The sequence below is a fragment of the Puma concolor genome, chromosome A1 (genome assembly GCF_028749965.1).
Source record: "Puma concolor isolate L17-30 chromosome A1, mPumCon1.1.hap2, whole genome shotgun sequence".
NCBI classification, from domain to species: domain Eukaryota; kingdom Metazoa; phylum Chordata; class Mammalia; order Carnivora; family Felidae; genus Puma; species Puma concolor.
The window spans coordinates 218,219,738-218,238,305 of NC_141667.1; the positions used below are offsets into that span (position 1 = coordinate 218,219,738).

General features: G+C 39.0%; 1 pseudogene; it reads right to left on the reverse strand.

Moving 5' to 3' along the window:
- Window positions 1–1,488: 1,488 nt before the first annotated feature.
- LOC112861040 (non-POU domain-containing octamer-binding protein pseudogene) lies at window positions 1,489–3,112 on the reverse strand (annotated as a pseudogene).
- Between the last annotated feature and the right edge of the window lie 15,456 nt (window positions 3,113–18,568).

Below are 18,568 nucleotides of genomic sequence, written 5' to 3' on the forward strand. Positions count from 1 at the left end.
GTACATCATGATGCCGACAACAATGGTAGGAGACTAGAAGTTAATCCATCAAGGAAACCCCGGGAAACACACAAAATACACTTGTCAGAATTCACTAACTTGAGGAGGAGGGAGCTAGGGTTTTGATACAACCAATTTCCTCGAATCATTAGTTGAAGCCTGCGAGGTGAAGATGTTAATGACCCACAGCTTCTGGCCTGATTCATACATACTTCATCCTTACTCATTCTGGGAAAACTGTAGGCACAGATAGAATGTTATGTAAGTTCCCAGGAATATGGGCAGTGAGAGCTTGTATCACTGAATCAAACATCCCCTGGGGCCCCTACCCGGTGGGCCGCTGGACAACTTGATGCCTTTGGCCCTGGTGAGCCTGGGAAGCCACCCAGAGAGGTTGTGTTTTTTTTGTTGTTGTTTTGCTTTTTTTTAACAGAAAGGTATATGTGTATCCCATCTATTCGTATTAACACTGTATTGCAGTCTATGTGCTACCTGTCTTGTTTCTGTGAAATTGCATGTAAATAATATAATACGTAACATGTATTTTTTTCAAATTCATCATTAGTCATTTCCAATGGGATGTGAAACTTGAGTCCAATTGTTACTTTCTAGATAGGACTAAGAATTTTGATGGGTTTGTATGGAAGGTAGGTAATTTGAGTTGACATCCTGGAAAGAAGGCCAGAGTTTGAATTATACCTTTGCTTGTAACCCACTGCCTCATCCCCAGTCGCATCCCCAAAACTGGTGGTTGAATAGTATTGGAAAGGAGAGTTAAAACAGAGGTTGGAAGTTCATTCAAAGACAAACTTCAAAAGTTCTACCGTTTTAGTTGTGTTTTTTGAGGCTATAAACCCTACCTCTTCCTTCACTAAGGTATATATACTTGGAATTTCATAAGTGACAGCATTTGGAAAACAGGATGTTTAATAAATATTGAACAAGAACAATGAGATAATCTATATCTCCCACCATCTGCCGATTTTCACACTAGTATTCAGTTTTCTTGTTCTTATACCTGCTTTTCAGTTATACTTCTTGTACCAACATAAATAATTCCTTTCACTGAAGGAAGTTATTAAGTATCTTTTTATTTTTAATCTTCTAAAAATGAATTATATAATTTCATATTCTTGGAATGATTCATTTTCCTTTTAGTTTCACTTCTGAAACCTTTTATCCCATATCATTTACTTGGGAGTGGGTGGGGGGGGGTGCTAATTTTATTGATTTGATTACATGTTACAATATGATAAACATAATCACAGTGGTTTTTATATTGTATTAGATAGCTTCCTTTTTTTAGATATTGTATAGTATACAGTGTGGTTGTTCTCGGAACTGGTGATGATACTTGGCTTTTAAAGTACCTCTCCAGGTCCTAAATCTATTCTGGTCCATGTGGTAAAGATTTCAAATGTCCAATTGTTGAATAAGTTTTATTTACCATCACATAATTTTCTTTCTTTCTCTTTTTTTTTTTTTTTTTTTTGATTTGTTAAATTTTATCGCCCCTCCCTTGCCCTCAGCCTCCAGCATACTCCCTTAGAGTAGTACAGACAAGGAAGACCTAACTATTGGGAGGAATCCCTAACACTTTTTCCAGGGCAGAATTCTGGCTAGTCCAAAAAGGGTCTTTCTTTTGAGGGTTTTTGGGAAACTAGACAGTGAAATTTTTATTAGTATCGGCGACGTTTGTTTGGAGCAAATTCAGCTCCAGGAGCTGCACGGTTGAACGCAGGAGGGGTTCCACCAATGGCCCCAATTCCTTCCATGGTAGCAGCCTGGCCAAAGCGTTCAGTTGTTGGTGGGGTCAATCCCAAGGTTCCATCTGGCATCATAGTGGCAGGTCCTGGAGGAGCTGGGGTACCAGCTGGCACTGGAGCAGGGGGCATGGCGCCTCTGTTGTTTATGCCCATAGCACCTCCCATGGCCATCTGGCCCATCCGTATCTCCTGTTCTCTCGCATCAGGGAATGTTCCCTTGAATCCTTCCTGTTGCCGCCGCATCTCTTCTTCACGGCGCCTGCGCTCTTCCTCCCGCCTGAGCTCCAGTTGCTTTTGTTTTTGCACTTCTTGGTTGTGCAGCTCTTCCATCCTCCGGAGTTCTTCTTGATGCCTCATCAAATCCTGTCTCATTAACATGACTTGGTGCTCATGGCGAGCAGCCTCCATCTCCAGCTTCTCACGAGCTTCCTTGATGTTGCGGTCCACTTGGTCCTGCTGCTGCTTCTCCATCTCAATGAGTGCCTTCCAGCGCATGGCATACTCAAAGGAGCCAGGCTGTGCAAATCTGGGTGGCTGTTCTCGCTCCTTATGAAATTGCTGGTTCTTTATAACCAGCTTCTCTGGAAGTCCCTCTTCATCATCCAACTGGTCCATGGGCTCCACAGTCACAGGCCGAGGAAATGTGGTTAACAGGAAGGAGCCTTCACTGCACCTGTCCAGAGCTTTCCAAGCAGCTGGCTTCCCTGAGAATTCAACAATGCCTTTTCCTGAGGGCCTTCCTATCATCCACGATGACTACAGCCCTTTCCACTTGGCCAAAAACAGAAAAAGCTTCCTCCAGCAGTTCGTTAGAAACATACTGAGGAAGGTTTCGGACTGTGAGCGATGCACTATGGCAGGCAAAGCGCACACGCAGCTGCTTTCCACGAAGTGGCATGTTGTCCAGCTCTACTTTGGCAATCTCTGCTAGGGTTCGCGTTTCCAAGCGGATAAAGCCAAAGCCCTTATCCTTATGAATGAAGACTTCGCCTGCCTTCCCATATTTCTCAAATAGTTTCCTCATCTCCTCCTCAGTGATGTCAGGAGGAAGATTGCCCACAAAGAGCCGGCTACGTTGGGTGAAGGTCTTCTCTCCTGGTTTCCTAAAATTCTTCAGGTCAATAGTCAAGCCTTCATTTTGGCTGCTGGCTTGTTGCCCATTTGCAGGTATTGGTGGCGGTGGTGGCTGTTGCTGTTGGTGGTGGTGATGCTGATGATGCTTCCTTGGAGTATGGTTTTGCTTCTCCAAGTTAAAGGTTTTATTGCTCTGCATTTTTGCACCCCTCTACCGACTGTTCTCTCCTCAGAGTAACGGTGACGCTACACGGCCTCTACTGTCCCGAGAAAAAAAACTACCATCACATAATTTTCAAAAGTTTTCCTGTACCATTGAAATTCATCAGGGGCCTTTAAGACATGGGTTATTAAAATGTGCACAATAGAATTAGGACAAATCTTCAAATACCACTCCCATTTTGTGCCTGGATGTCACATACCTGACTCACTGTCATTACTTGGTGTATCACTTGGCAGTAAATTCAAACTTTTGTCTTAGACTTTGGTCCTAGTGATGATGGTGCTGACAGGGATGTTATCAGGTACTGGGGAGTGGCATGGAGAAGAAGCAAAGGTGAAAACATGGTGGAAATAATAAGGACTAGCTATCAGTCCTATCAGTAGTGGTTTGCTGAGAATCCTGGGGAAATTTAGAAAAAGTCCTCCAAAGAAGAATAAGAAACATGTGGAAACCTTTATAAGTTCTGTGACATTTCAAACTCGCTCCTATTTCAGGACCTGTGTGCTCTTTCCTTAGCCTGGAAATCTCTTTGTCCGTTCTCTTCTTGAGGTTGTGTACCAGACTACCTGTAGGTGCTTGAGTCGACCATCTCTGTTTTTCTTCATTTCATCAGTCTGGCAGACCACCTTAAATATGTCCTTGCCAGTTCCCCATTTCCTTCTTTTCTGTGACTTTTTATGTCCCACAAAATGTCCATGTGGGTGTCTTCTCCTAATTTTTGTCTTATAATAAAACGTCATCTTTTTTGAGTCCTTTGCCAACCACTATAGAGGACCACTCCTCCCTGATACAAATACCCAGTCATGTCGTATTCTGTTGTCCTGTTTTGTTTTCTTCACCATAGTTACTGTCTGAAATTATATTACTTATTCATACATTTTTGGGGGTGTTTATTGTCTCTGTGTCTTGATTGGAATGTAAGTTCCATAACGGTGGGGACTTAATTTTGTCCACAACTGAATCCATGGTGTATAGGATTGCTACATAGCAAGTACTACATAAACATTTGTTTAGTGAATAAATCTTCATGAAATTAGGAGATGCTATGAGGAAAAGGATAGTTTCTCAAGTTTTTCTTCTAGGAGTTCAGTTTGATAGGCAAAATTTCTTCCCTGTTACACTCCAGGAGTGTATGGTTTTTACCATCCAACTTTTTAGGGATTATCTCTAATGAGTGGTATTTGGAAAACCTCTCATTTTCCCCATCACCTCAGAATTTCTTGAACCAAAACTAGTATTCTGCTTTTGAAAATTACAACCTTTCCATATTTTATTTACCACAGGGGTCCCTAGTTTCCTATTTGGGCTGCAAAAAGTTATAGGCAAGATAGCTATAGGGGATGAGCTGGGATGTACTGACATCCCCAAAGAGACCAAGGAAATGAAGAAAAGTAAATGTGCTAAATTCAAATATCTACAGAGGACAAGTATGCAACTCAAAGGAGAGATTTGGGTACCATTTTTTTCTTTCTTTTTTAATGTTTATTTTTGAGAGAGAGAGAGAGAGAAACAGAGTACAAGCGGGGAAGGGGCAGAGAGAGAGGGAGACACAGAATTCAAAGCAGGCTCCAGGCTCTGAGATGTCAGCACAGATGCAGGGCTCAAATTCATGAACCATGAAATGACCTGTGCCAAGCCTAGATGCTAAACTGACTGAGCCACCGAAGTGCCCGTGGGTTCCATTTCTTGGGATCGCAATCCTGTGGGCTATAGGCCTGTGTTCCCACATTTTATTATTTTCTAAGAAAAGACAATTATTTAGATTTGTTTTTGAAATTTTGTAAATTTTCAATAGGGGGATAAAAAATTTAAAGATACTGAGCAGGACAAATAAAGTTTGTCTAATGATCCTAGATAGCCAGCATGCTCCCAGGCTATAAGCTAAAAGAAAGTTTTTAGGCATATTTCTGGACTTTGCAATGAGTTGTTATAAGAACATTTACCTAATCTTTTGGAGTGAATTGTGAGGGTGGAGTGGGAAAGGATTCTAAAGTGATGCTATTTGCACAGATTAACTTAGTTCTGATATGAACTCTCTAAAGTGTTAAGTAGTGTTTCTCAAAAGCTCTGTGCTTAAGGACTGGTTATATGTACATGTATGTATATATACACATATACACATGTACATACATATACATATTCACATATATATGTATTTTAATTACAAATATGTTATAGTCTGAAGTTATGTAACATACAAAATAAATGGATTACTAGAAAAGTGATCATATGCTTAGATATGGCAGTAATTTCAACCTTACATAAAATTTTCTAAAGGTATAGTCTCACTTTGTGTTGAATTCCTTGCAGACCAGTAACTAGCAGTTGACAAACCAGGATGACACTTGGAATAGTGACTAGCATGCCTCAAGGCCAAGAGTAGCTAGCACAGAGATACTCTTCCCTCTGCTCTACATGTTTGTCTTACATATATCAAGTGTCTTAAAGGCAAGGTCTTTGTATTTTAATGTATTTCTGAGCCTCTCAGCCTGGCATATAGTAGGTGCTCAGTAAATGTATGTTGAATAAACCAAAGTACTAAGGTAGATGAAATTAAAAAAGGGACTGTACATTTTGTAGATAATATATATTTAAATTTCTCATACTTTCCTGTGATAGAACTTGGTATCATGAACATTCTTCTATCTAATGTCCACCAACATGACCCTGGTTGGAAAGGATCCCTCCCAGGGTCTCATTTCCTGTGGACTTAAATGAACAGATAAAAATGCTCCTTGACCATACATCATTTACTTAAAGACTACATTATTCCAATTAATTTCAAAGCTGGTGACTTAACATGCACTAAGTTTCTTTCCTACTGTCTAAAAATGGGAATTTGCTTATAACAAAAGCCCTCCTTATAATGTGACTTAATCTTGAGTAACTCAAGTCAGTCTGTGCACATAACAGTGCTCTGTTCAGATGCCATGGAGCCTAACTACTGAAATACTTCTTCAAAACTAATTGTTTACAAAATCTTTTTCTCTTTTTTACAGAGAAACAGAGAAGGAGTTTATTCCTCCCATTTCTTCTGTGTTGCAATTTCCAAGGCAGAGCTCTTGCTCTTAGCTATACGTCCACCTTCTCTATCGACTTAGTTTTCTGTATGGTCTGCATTTCACCCAGTTAACCACACACTCCAAATTACTCTTCAGAGGGGAACTGATTTCGTTGAGTTGTTCTCTGGAATGCAGTAAGTTAGGGAGGGTTCTAAAAACTGAATGAACAAATAAGAGAAGGAAGGAGTGATGATCTTAGACTTAGTTGCTTTCTACTTTATTGAGTAATGAAATTTCATTTGGGCTGTAAATTCTTACCCTGGGGGCTGAGGCTCCCCATGGGCTGTTCCTAGCTGCGATAATGATGGAGATCATTAGAGCCAGGCTCTTCAGGGATCAATCCACAGCTGGGAAGTGCTTTCCTAATTTGGTGAAATGATTGATAATTTCAATCAATGTCTCTTAATGGTCTTATCAATATGTTATTCTGACTGAAAAAATTAATAAAAATAGATACACAATGTTTGTTTGCTTTATGCCTGTCATGAGGATGATGAGTATCTCCATGTTATTTGGGATTAGAATGGAATTTCATATATTTGCTCTAACAAAATCAGCAATAATTAGACCCCAAAGAACTGCTTCATACGTTTGTTTGTCTCCAAGTTCTCTTTGTAGCCTCAAAGAGAATTCTCATGATGGAATCATCAGAGCACCATCTTGTGAAATTGGTTGAGAAATTTGAGGGTGATTGCCTTTCCTTCTTTGCAAAACTGAAAATGCCAACTCACATGCTTGTGGTATGATATTTGCCTATTTGAAAAAAAGACCGTGGATACATTTTAGGCTAGCTCTTTAGGTTTTTTCTGAGCTGTGTGTCCAGAATGCCAGCTGTAGTCTTGCTTTCTCTAATGTTCGAAAGCCAGACCCACTGATCACCTCCACCTGCAGTCTGAGGTGCAGGTGGTTTTAGGTGCAGGTAGATTAAGGATTTAGAATCCTTACTTGTAAAAGGATACCTTGAGGATAGCAGTCTGTCTTCCACGTTGACTCTTAAATATATCAATCTCAGCCTTCTATATTGTCTGAATAAAAGGGCTATCTTTCTGTCCCCATTTCCTCTCCTAAGAATTGAATCTCTATGGTAGCATCATGCATAACCTTTGAGAATCTCAATGCTTGAAACGGGGTTCTTTGCCTTTGTCCACCTGAGTTCTGAATCATGTGAGAAGTAAAGCAGACAGGTGGGGGTGAATCCATTAGCTTTATTAGTGATTATAGCTGGATCAGAGGATATGGCTTACATTTGCTTCTTTGGTGGGTTCCCTATACCAACCTCCAGAACTGGATACTCATCCAAACATAGGCAGCCGCTGAAAGACCGCACACCTTCCACCCACCCTGCACAGGGGTTGGTGCCCGTAGAAGCAATGGCCTGGAGAACCCCAGGGAGGTATATGCTTCCTGCAAGGGCTGCCCCTAGGAGGAAGGGAGTAAGGAGAGGCTGAGTTAACTATATGGCTTCTCAGTGAAACTCTAGGGAGAAGAGTAAAGAGTGGGGACAGGCCAGGGGTGTTATGGGAAAGTCTGTATTCCTATTGCTGCTGTGACAAATTATGATAAGCTTAGTGACCTCAGACAACACAAGTACCTTAGAATTTTGGGGGTTGAAAGTCTGAAAGTGGGTCTCCTGGGCTAACATCAAGAAGTCTGCAGGGTGCATTCTTGAGGCTCTCGCAGAGAATTTTCCAGCTTGTAATGGCTGCCCACATTGCTGGGCTAATGGCTCCCTTCCAGTAATGGCATCACTTCAATTTCTGCTTCCCTGGTGGTGTCTCTGACTCTGACCCTCCTGCCTTTAAAAAACACTTGTGATGACGTTGGCCCACCAATGGAGACCTTCCAGGATACTTGCCCCATTTCATGATCCTTAATCATAACTGTCAGGTCACATATAATATTTGCTAGGTGTCAGGCATGAGGATGTCGATTTCTTTAGGGGTGCTATTATTATGCCTATCATCTGTCTTTATGGAAACCAGGGGAGTTGAGAAGTAGTATTGTGTCTAACTTCTTCCCGGACCTTGGTGTCCTGTCCGGGCTGCTACATCAACATTAATTGATCTAGTGACCAGCCCTCCTACATGACACCAGAATTTTAAATTCTGCCGTTGAGACTTGGTGTGCTTCAAATCAAGAGAGAGCACTTTATGCATCATAACTGAAATTAACCTGACCTGAGATAGCTGTGCCTTAATACTACTACAACAATACACAGAGCCTACTGCTTTCGAGCTTTATATGAATTATATTAAATTAAAAACAGGTATTAACTTTGTAACTTCACTAGCAAGAACTGAACTTAAAAGGATAAATTACTTGCTGGACAAGTAATTTAGACAAGACAGCTAGAAAGGATTAGACCTGATATTTCAACTTAGGTCTTTGATTTCAATCCCATGTTTTCTTTTTCTGTAATTTTATTTAGTTTTGACAGAGAGACAGAATCCAAAGCAGGCTTCAGGCTTTGAGCTGTCAGCACAGAGCCCGATGCGGGGTTCGAACTCACAAACCTGGAGATCATGCCCTGAGCCAAAGTCAGATGCTTAAGTGACCGCTGCCCAGGTGCCCCTGTTTGCTGTTTTTCTTGTTGCTTCTTCACTTTTCACCATAGTGGTTCCTGAGGCCCTGTCCCACCATGAATGGGCCTTTTCCTGTTCTTCATCATTCTCTATCATTGTGGCTGAGGACCCATCATGTCTTATTCCCATTGACATAAAACAGTAGTGAATCACAGAACCTCCTTGTGTATGGCTTCTTAGACTCCCTCTATTTCCATTTTAGTACAGCTTCAGAGAGAGTTTCCTTCAAAGCACTTGCCTGTGAGTGTATGAGCTAAAAGAATGTCTTTCAGTCAAACTCAGAGAAGCCTATCCCACTGCCGTGCTTGGGAAATGTGATGTCTGTTTCTTCCCAGGGAGTGAGCTACTCTAGTTCTGTTCCAGGGTAACTTGGATGATTGACAGCAAGTAGGGCATACTGAAATTTAATGAGAAGAATGAAACCAGTTGCTTATGAACTTACGACTAACCAGAGAAATAGTCCAAGCATGAGTCTAGGCTTTTTAGGGTACACATCCCCTTTTTCTGGACCGCCTAACAAAGTATTTGGAACAAACATGGTTTGGAACAAAGACTGACATATGGTTTTTAGCAGAATTGCCTTCAAGTGTATCATTGTTAATATTAGGATCTATTGAGATCTTAGTATGTGGCCAATAGTGGAAAGGAAACCAAAATACCTAAGAGTGAGATAATACCATAATCTATATCAGATGCAATAAAATTTTTCCTTGGTTTTATCTTTAGTAAGATTGCGTATGAGACTAGCTTTTAGCTTTAATATGTATTCGATCTTTGAAACAATCATACTAAGGAAACAAGCCTTTATAAAGCAGTAATGACAGGATTCCTTCTCGAATTTTATTGTTAGCTTAGAAAATAATTATCAAAATTTTTAGGTTCCTATGATTATATTGCCTGGCGAATTTTCATTGTTGCAATTCACATGGGATAATGGAATTTAGCAAAGATATAATGTTTAAGGACATTAGCTTCAATTTGTGGTATATGTGTTCACTCTCCTCAAAACTCAAATGTTTAAGACCTAACCAAAACTGGACTATAGTGTTACCTTTATTTCCCCCAAAGGCTGCTTTTTTTAAATGCACTTTATTTTGCTTTTTGAAGCTTGTATGATGTTAAAAATGTTGTGTTTCATCCTGTTTATACAATGAAAGAGTCAAATAACTATGCAAGATTGGTAGGATGCAAAGTAACCTTATTTCCTTTTCTACAGACGTACCCTCTTAGAATATTTTTACCTAAGGTTTTGCAGTTTACTTCCATGTCTATATATAATATGTGTGTATTACTACTTTTTTTTTCTTTTTTCTTGTTTCAAGTTTGTTTATTATTTTGAGGGAGAATGAGCCGGCCGGGGAGGGGCAGAGAAAAAGAGGTAGACAGAGGATCCCAAGCAGTGTCCCCCTATCAGTGCGGAGCTCCAAATGGGACATCATCTCAGGGTTTGTGAGATCACAACCTGAGCCAAAATCAGGAGTCACACGCTATGAGTTAACACTTAACTGAGCCACTCAGGTGTCCCACTACTTTTCTTCTTACATCAATTTTTAATACTTTCTGTTGATTGACACTTGGAAGATCAGGAACTACCAAATTTTTCCCTTTTTACCTTGACAGGCATACTTGCCTTTCCCTACTCTGTTGACTCAATATAACTAGAATGTAACTTCTGTTAAATCTTACATTAACTATGGACGTGTTATTTAGAGCTAAGTTAGTAAGCTATGATCATATTTCCTTCACGTACAACTTTTGGTCTTTCCTGGCATTAGTAATTATGCATGTTTGCTTATCTTTCTATATTTGTGATATTAATCACATACTTTGTAACAGTTGTGTAAATATATTCTCTGTACACACAGGTTTATCTATTTATAGAAGTCTCTCTTGATGATTTCTGATCTGTTTCCTTCAGGCTGTTTGCTTTCTATACCTGTGTCACAGATGTGTTACCTTGGGAATCTTCTGTTTTTTAAAATTATTATTTAAGTTTATTATTTATTTTGAGAAAGAGAGAGTGAGAGCGAGCAGGGGAGAGGCAGAGAAAGAGGGAGAGAGACAATCCCAAACAGGCTGTACACTGATGTAGGGCTTGAACTCATGAACCTCAGGATCATAACCTGAGCCAAAGTTGGGTGTTCAACAAACTGAGCCACCCAGGCTGCCGTGTCTTCTGTTTCTTGTGTCCCTTTGTTTTTAATATGTGGTTTAAGGACTTGTTTTATAGGAACACATTTTCTGGTAGTTTTCTGGGAATAGTGTATGAAGAAACACATTCTGGGATCTTGTGTTGCTACTATAAATGTCTCTCTTCTGTCCTTAAACTTGATGGCAGTTTGGTTATAAATAATTATCTTTCAGTATTTTGGAGACGTTGTTCCATTTTGATTCCAGAATTGCCATTGAGAAATTTGAGGTTTTTCTATTTCCTGATCCTTCACGTTTGACTTAATCTTTTTCTCTCTGGAGACTTGTATGATCTTCAGCTCAGATTCTGAAATGTCTACAATGACGTAGACTAGTGTGTCTAGTTTTATTCTGTGACTTAGACATTTGATGGAATTTTTCAATCTGGAACTCATGTCCTTAGTTCTGACAAACTCTGTTGAATCATTTCTATAATGATATCCTTTGTTTTCTTTTTCTAAAATTATTTAAGTGAATATTGGATGATCTGTAACAGATGGAATGTGGAAACAGATGTGAGAATCCAGCTGTCTTTTATTAAGCTAGACATTAAAGAGAATTGAAAAAATCTAAAGCAAAGTAACGATTGTCACTGATGATTTTTTGTTTTGTAAAATATTTTTTCATAAAAATGCATTACTTTGGTTTTTACTTAAATATCCTACATAATATTTGGTTATGTGGAATACATATTTTTAAATTTGGTTTCACTTCTAATAAGATACATACTGATAACCTACAAAAACAAAAGCTTTGGGGGGCCAACAATTTTTGAAAGTATTTAGGTAAGGAATATTTATACTAAAAAGGTTTAAAACTGCTGCTTTAAACGTTTCTTATTGGATGATTGAATTCTTTCACATATATGATCCTTCTCTTACCTCTCTGAGGATATTAATAGTAATGGTTTGGAATTTCCTTTTGCCTTGGAATTTTCTTAACCCTTGACAGTCTGTTTCTAAGTTTTTTTCTAATGTTTGTGTCTTTTGGTATCCATCTGAGAGGCATATGTGAGGTGTCTGGTGATTTTGGGTTGTCTGCTCGTAGAAGGGTAGGGGCTAGCAAAAGTGATGGAAAGTTCAGTGGGATTTCCTTTGGTGCCCTTCACTTCAGGTTGGTCTCACTGTTGAGGAAACTCCAGATGTGGAAGTTGGTATCTTTGGCTATTTCTTGTTAGGCTGAGCGGATTTCCCATGAAGATTCTTGGAACCCCTTGCCTGGAGACTGACAGGGAGAACTACCATTGTTTGGGGAGCCAAGTGTCAGAATCAACCTGGGGATCTCAGCATTGACCATGCCCAAGTGTGATAACCTCCCTTGTTTGCAGTGAGGTAGCTCTGTCTTTATCTGTGTGTTTTCCCCTCAGGGCAGAGATCTGTACTTTATTTTCTCCAGAGGATAAATGTCCAGCATTCTGTACCAGGGAAGGGGCAGCAACTCAGCAGCATGAGTATGTAATGTAGGAATCTAATGGTTCTCATATGTTTTTAAACCAATCTTAGCGTTTCCCCTGGAGCCCTACCCTAGGAAGGGCTGAATTCTGAGCTTTTTGAGCATATACTGGGTAAATCAGGTTACTAACCAAAATTCTGTTATTGGATCTTTTTCTTCTAGTCATGTTAGTTTATGCTTGTAAAAAAAGAAAACTCATTGTATATAGCTCTTTTGGGGGTTGCTAAATCTATAGCAAAATTGGTTGGATGTGTTCAATGTGGCAACTTTACACAGAACCAGGCCCAATTTCTATATGGGCCGAGGCATGTGTCCAGTGTTTATTTTTATAAATGTTCCATTCTGAATGTTCAGTAATTATGTTCTCTTGCCAAAGTTGTCTTTTAGCACTCTGCCTAGTTTATTTTTAGCAGAGGACAGATACATTGACAAGTCTAATAATAAAAATCCTCCCCAAGGGTTGTTTTGTTTTTTTTGCATTATGGCCTTAAATAGATATATTTGATTTCCAAGAAGTTGATTTTAATTTAAGAAAGAAGAAATTGCTTTAAAAAAAAAAGATTTCACAATGATAAATGTTTGTCTTCAGAAAATGGTATCAGGGCAGTGTCATTTTCTACAAGAGATGAACTTGTCCTGTAAAAAAAAATCATATAAAAATCAGATAAGCTGCATATCCTATAGGGATATTTTTGATATTATTAAAATTCATTAATATTTATTGAACTCCATAATTCTTGGACTCTACGTCATACCCCCAGTTGTATTTAAGGAGACTCCGTCACCATTTCAGGTTCCTTGGAGACCATTTAAGGCATAGTAAGTGCTAGAATCATTTTTAGAAAAATGACTAACCAAAATCTACCACTAGGAAAAAAAATGGGCAACGTTCCCTGGCTTGGTGTAAGTTTTTAAAAAGATCTTTGTATTCCCTGCTTATTTAAGTGGCTCAAGAAATGAGACGCTATACTTCAGGATCTTGTAGCCACGACTCCAGAGATAAATCGTTTGAGCTATAATTAACCCCCACTTCGGTTTTGGACACTTGTTCATCTTCCTTGGAGGGGTTAGCTTCACTTCTGCACTGAGGGCAGCAGTTTCAAATTGCCTAAGGCAATTAAAGCTGGAATCATGGAGCAAAAAGGAAAAAAAAAAATATATATATATATATATAATTTATATATAATTACACTTTAGTACTGCGGCTGCTGGGAAAGATTTTACTTTGACAATTTGCCTTGTCACTTTTCTATTGGTATATATTGTGGATACAATTTAAATTAAAATCTCTTTGTTTATTTTTGGTCTATAGTTGGGGCCCTCGAGCAGTAATGTGAGGACTGAGTGCTTACAGCTAGTGGAGGGATATAAATGTCAGTGTAATTGATGGGAAACAGGTTGCAGGTCAGAAGTCAGATAAGGGTGACTAAATAATCAGCAAAAGTTAGGGATGGGACCTGGAAGTTTGTGATTAAAGTCAGCCCTGAAACACTGGACTCTTAGGGCTGAGTGGGTCCAGAACACTGCATGCAAGATAAATCCCTCAGGTGATTCTTACTGAGGTTTTCCTTTATAATTTTAAGGGCCACTTTTAAGACCTTTATAGATTCTTACAATTCTGTTGAATTCCTTGACTTTAAGTCAAAATGCAAATATCATTAAGATTGTATACATGTAAATTGTTTATGTCTTGTGAAGATTTTTGAGATTTGCTTTTGACTTTTAAATTTTTTAATTAAAAAATTTTTTAATGTTTACTTAATTTTGAGAGAGTGTGCGCAAGCAGGGGACGGGCACAGACAGGGAGGAACAGAATCTGAAAGGGTTCCAGGTTCTGAGCTGTCAGCCTAAAGCCCCACGTGGGGCTTGAACTCAAAAATGCAAGATTGTGACCTGAGCCTACTTCTGACACTCAAACAACTGAGCTACCCAAGCACCTGCAGATCTGCTTTTGACTTCTAAAGAGATTTGGCTAGGTGCGCCTGGGTAGCTCAGTGGGTTGAGCATTCGACTTAGGCTCAGGTCATGATCTCACGGTTCGTGAGTTTGGGCTCGCTTTGGGCTCTGTGCTGACAGCTCAAAGCCAGGAGCCTACGTCAGATTCTGTGTCTTCCTCTCTCTCTGCCCCTCCCCCACTTGTGCTCTGTCTCTCTCTGCCTCTCAAAAGAAAACTAATAAAAATTTTTTTAAAGAGATTTGACTATAATAATTTATAACGAGCTCTCATTTCTCTACAATTGTGCATATTTGGAAATTACTGGCAAGTGAGAAAAACCTACTCATTGTTTGCATATGTAATTATTTTGTAATGAACATAAATTTAATCTGGCAAGTGATAGGTTTTGTGGATATCTAACATATTTTATTTCAGTTTTTAAAGTTTTCTTTAATACTTTGGAGTCAATACTCACTTTTACATATATTAAGCTCTGAAAAGCTTGTAGGTCCCAAGGCCAGGTGTCTGTAATATTTGAAAGATAAACCCACTTAATGCTGTAGAGTTTGATCTTGGTGTAGGTGTCGAGGCATCGTCAGATGAGTCCGAAGTGTAGAAAACTTTGATCCAAAAGAGCATGAAGGAACACTGATTGGGACATTAGAATCAATAACTAACTGAAGAAGAAGGTTAAAACAGACATGGCAATGACCTTCAATTATCTGAAGAGATAACTAGTGGGGGAAAAAGGACTTAATTTTTTATGATTCATAGGCCAGACTTAGGATCAACAGATGTATTTTTGGAAATGTAAATTTTGGTTCAATTTTTTTTTTATGTTTATTTATTTTGAGAGAGACAGCATGAGTGGGGGAGGGGCGGAGAGAATCCCAAGCAGGCTCAGAGCTGTTGGCACAGAGTCTGAGGGGGCTCAAACCCACGAAGCCATGAAATCATAACCTGAGCTGAAACCAAGAGTTGGAAGCTTAACCGACTGTGCCACCGAGGCCCCCCAATTTTGGTTCAACATAAAGAAGGATTTTCTAACAATGAGAGAGTGTCGTTGATGGAATAAGTGGATTTCTAAGATCATGAACCCATTTTACTTGTTTAGGAGGCACATTCATCTATGAGAATATGTGAATTTTTGACAGATAATTGGTTTAGATAACCCAAGATCCTCTCAAAGTCAAACCTGAGAGAAGTTTTAGAAACACATGGTTAGTAGGTAGAAAGTGGATTGCATTTGAAGATAATCCCTGAGAAGTTTGTCTTGGTGTTTATCTGTGGTCAATGAGTCTGTTGCCAAATGTAAGGATATACTTTCTTTAAATACATTTACTTCAGCAGCACTTTAATTTCATTAACTTTTTTATTAGGTATTTGCTAAAGGATGTAAGAGGCTGCTGAAGCAAGGGAGTCTATCATATTTGTCATGAGATTTGAAAAAGCAGAAAAGTAGCACAGTTGGAGGAGCAACTGAAAGTACCACTACTCTGTCACCTTGGAGTCAAGCCTTTAAAAAAAATTATAATAGTTGATATTATCTTTTTCTAATTAAAATCTGCACAAGATAAAAAAAAATTAATGAGAATATTCGTAGGGCTGTCTTTCTTATTAGCCCAGAGTTGGGGATGTATTTGTCGGAAGTTTTAGTGTTAGGCACCAGTTTAAAGACAACGGGGTGAGTTTCAGGCAACATGTCAATAGAATGTCCCACAAACAACCCTGATCCTTGTTCTCATTTGTTCTCATATTACCTTCACACCAACAAAACCAGAAGCCTCTCGATAATATAATTTCTTGTGCTTATTGTAAAAGATAAGCTAAAAATTTGGACCAGTAAAAAGCTGTCCAAGATTTTTAAAAACTAAAGATTAAAAAATAAAAATGAAGCCACTTTAGTGGATGGACTTGTCTGTCTGAAAGGGGGAAAATTGTTAAGGCTCTAGTATTTGATGATATACTATTAAAGAAATGTTGTTTAAAGTATTTTTACCTACTGTGTGTGTGTGTGTGTGTATTTATTTTACCTTGACAGGAAACATGAGGTTTCTGGAATAGAGAACAGAAGAATTATTTACTTACAGAACATCTGTGCCCATTCCTGGGACCCATTCTCTCTAGAAACAACATGGTAAAGCCAGCTATCTCCTGCATACACAGTGGTTTTAAGGAGAGGAGGTTTAAGATGAGGAATTTTGGAGTTTATAGAGGAACTGCTTGCACAGCTATCTCTTGTCACTTTCAGACAGAAAGAATACTTTTTAGCTTTTATCGTGTGGAATGTAAACAAATCCTTCCTAAAGAGACCAACCAAAGTGCCTAGGTCTGTTACTCTGTGGAATGTAAACAAATGGCTCCTGGGAAGAGAAAATAGTACATTTCTCCAGCTAGCTCTATGTTTAACTTCTCAGACTTGTTTGTCATTTACCATCCTTTAACCAGGCTGCCACCACTCTTTGCCCAGGAAGCTGTGACCATGCAGAAACAGGAAATCAGTAGTTGCAGATAGGGCCTTCAAAGAGATGACCAAGTTACTGAGGTCATTAGGGACTTAATCCAGTAGGACTTGTGTCCTTGTAAGAAGAGAGAGAGACACCAGGGATGTGTGCACACATAGAAAAGGCAATGTAAGCACATAGGAAGAAGGTGGTCATCTGCAAGCCAAGGACAGAGGCCTCGGGAGAAACCAAATCTGCTGACACCTTGATCTTGGACTTGTAGCCTCCAGCAATGTGAGAAAATTAATTGCGGTTGTTTAAACCACAAGTCTGGTATTTTATTATGGCAGTCCTAGCAAACTGGCACAGATTTCACTCATTCTTATACTTAGTACATAAGTATTTACTGAGCTCTTGGAACATGTGAGGATGATCTATTAGGGCAGGCAGGACAGAAGTGCTGATAGGAAAAAAAAAATGAGCCTAGAAAACCTTATTTACAGAAGTAATAGAGTAAGAACTTTAATTCAGGTTTCTCGAATTTCTAGTACGTTTGCTTCTGTCTTTGAATAGAGCAGCTGTTTATGGAAGTTTATCCAAGTTAATGTAAGTGTTTCAATAATCCATTGTTGTGTAAAAAAAAAAAAACGCCTTGAAAAACCCACTGGCTTAGTAACAATTGCAGTTGGTTGTCATAATTGCGTGGGTTACTGGCTCAGCTAAGTATTCTTGAGCTACATATCAGTATAGTTGGGGTCACTCACATGACAGATTCACCTGGGAACTTACTGGTGTTGGAACATACAAGATGGCCTCTCATCCTTTGGGGCTTCTCTCCATATGGCCTGTCACCATTCAGTAGTCTAATTGTAGCTCCTTTATGCCATAGTGCCTGGCTTTCAAGGGAAAGTGTTTGAAAAAAGACAAGCCTCACTGTATAAATTTGCATCAAGCCTCAGATGACATCCTGCTTGCTAATGTTCCACGGCTCACATGGATAACTGGGGTCAGTGGAGGAGCAGATGACACATGTCATGCACATAGGAAGGTGGGAATCTTTACAGGCCCATTTGTAACAGTCTATCTCAAGAATGTGGAAGGTAGTCCTTAAGTCGATTTTTGTACTATGAGAAAGATTCCCAGAATTCTCAAGTGCTGATAAGAAATAGACACATACAACCAAGTTATCACTTGATACCAGGAATTAACAGATTTCTGTGTTCTATTGTTACTGTTCTTCCTGCAAACATCTGTATATCATTTGGCTTACGTTCTCTCCACTAATAGCTCAGCTTGCTCATTTAAAAACATAAAAAAAACATTCTAATTCCTGCGTAATTAACACAGTGTTACAGTAGCATCAGGTGTACAATTCAACAATTCTATACGTTACTCATTGCCCACCACGGTAAATATACTCCTAATGCCTTTCATCTATTTCACCTATCCTCTCATTCACCCCCCTGTGGTAACCATCAATTCTCTATATTTAAAAGCCTATTTTTTTGGTTTCTCTTTTATTTCTTAAATTCCACATGAGTGAAATCATATGGTATTTGTCTTTCTCTGACTGACTTCACTTGACGTTATATCCTCTAGATCCATCCATGTTGTTGGAAATGGCACCTTTTCATTTTTTATGGCTGAGTAATGCTCCATGTTACGTGTATACTATGTTTTCTTTATCCATGCATCTGTCGATGGACACATGGGTTGTTTCCATAATTTGGCTATTGTAAATAATGCTGCAATAAACATAGGGATGCATGTATCTGTTTGAATTAGTGTTTTCATGTTCTTTGGATAAATACCCAAAGTAGAATTCCTGGATCATACAGT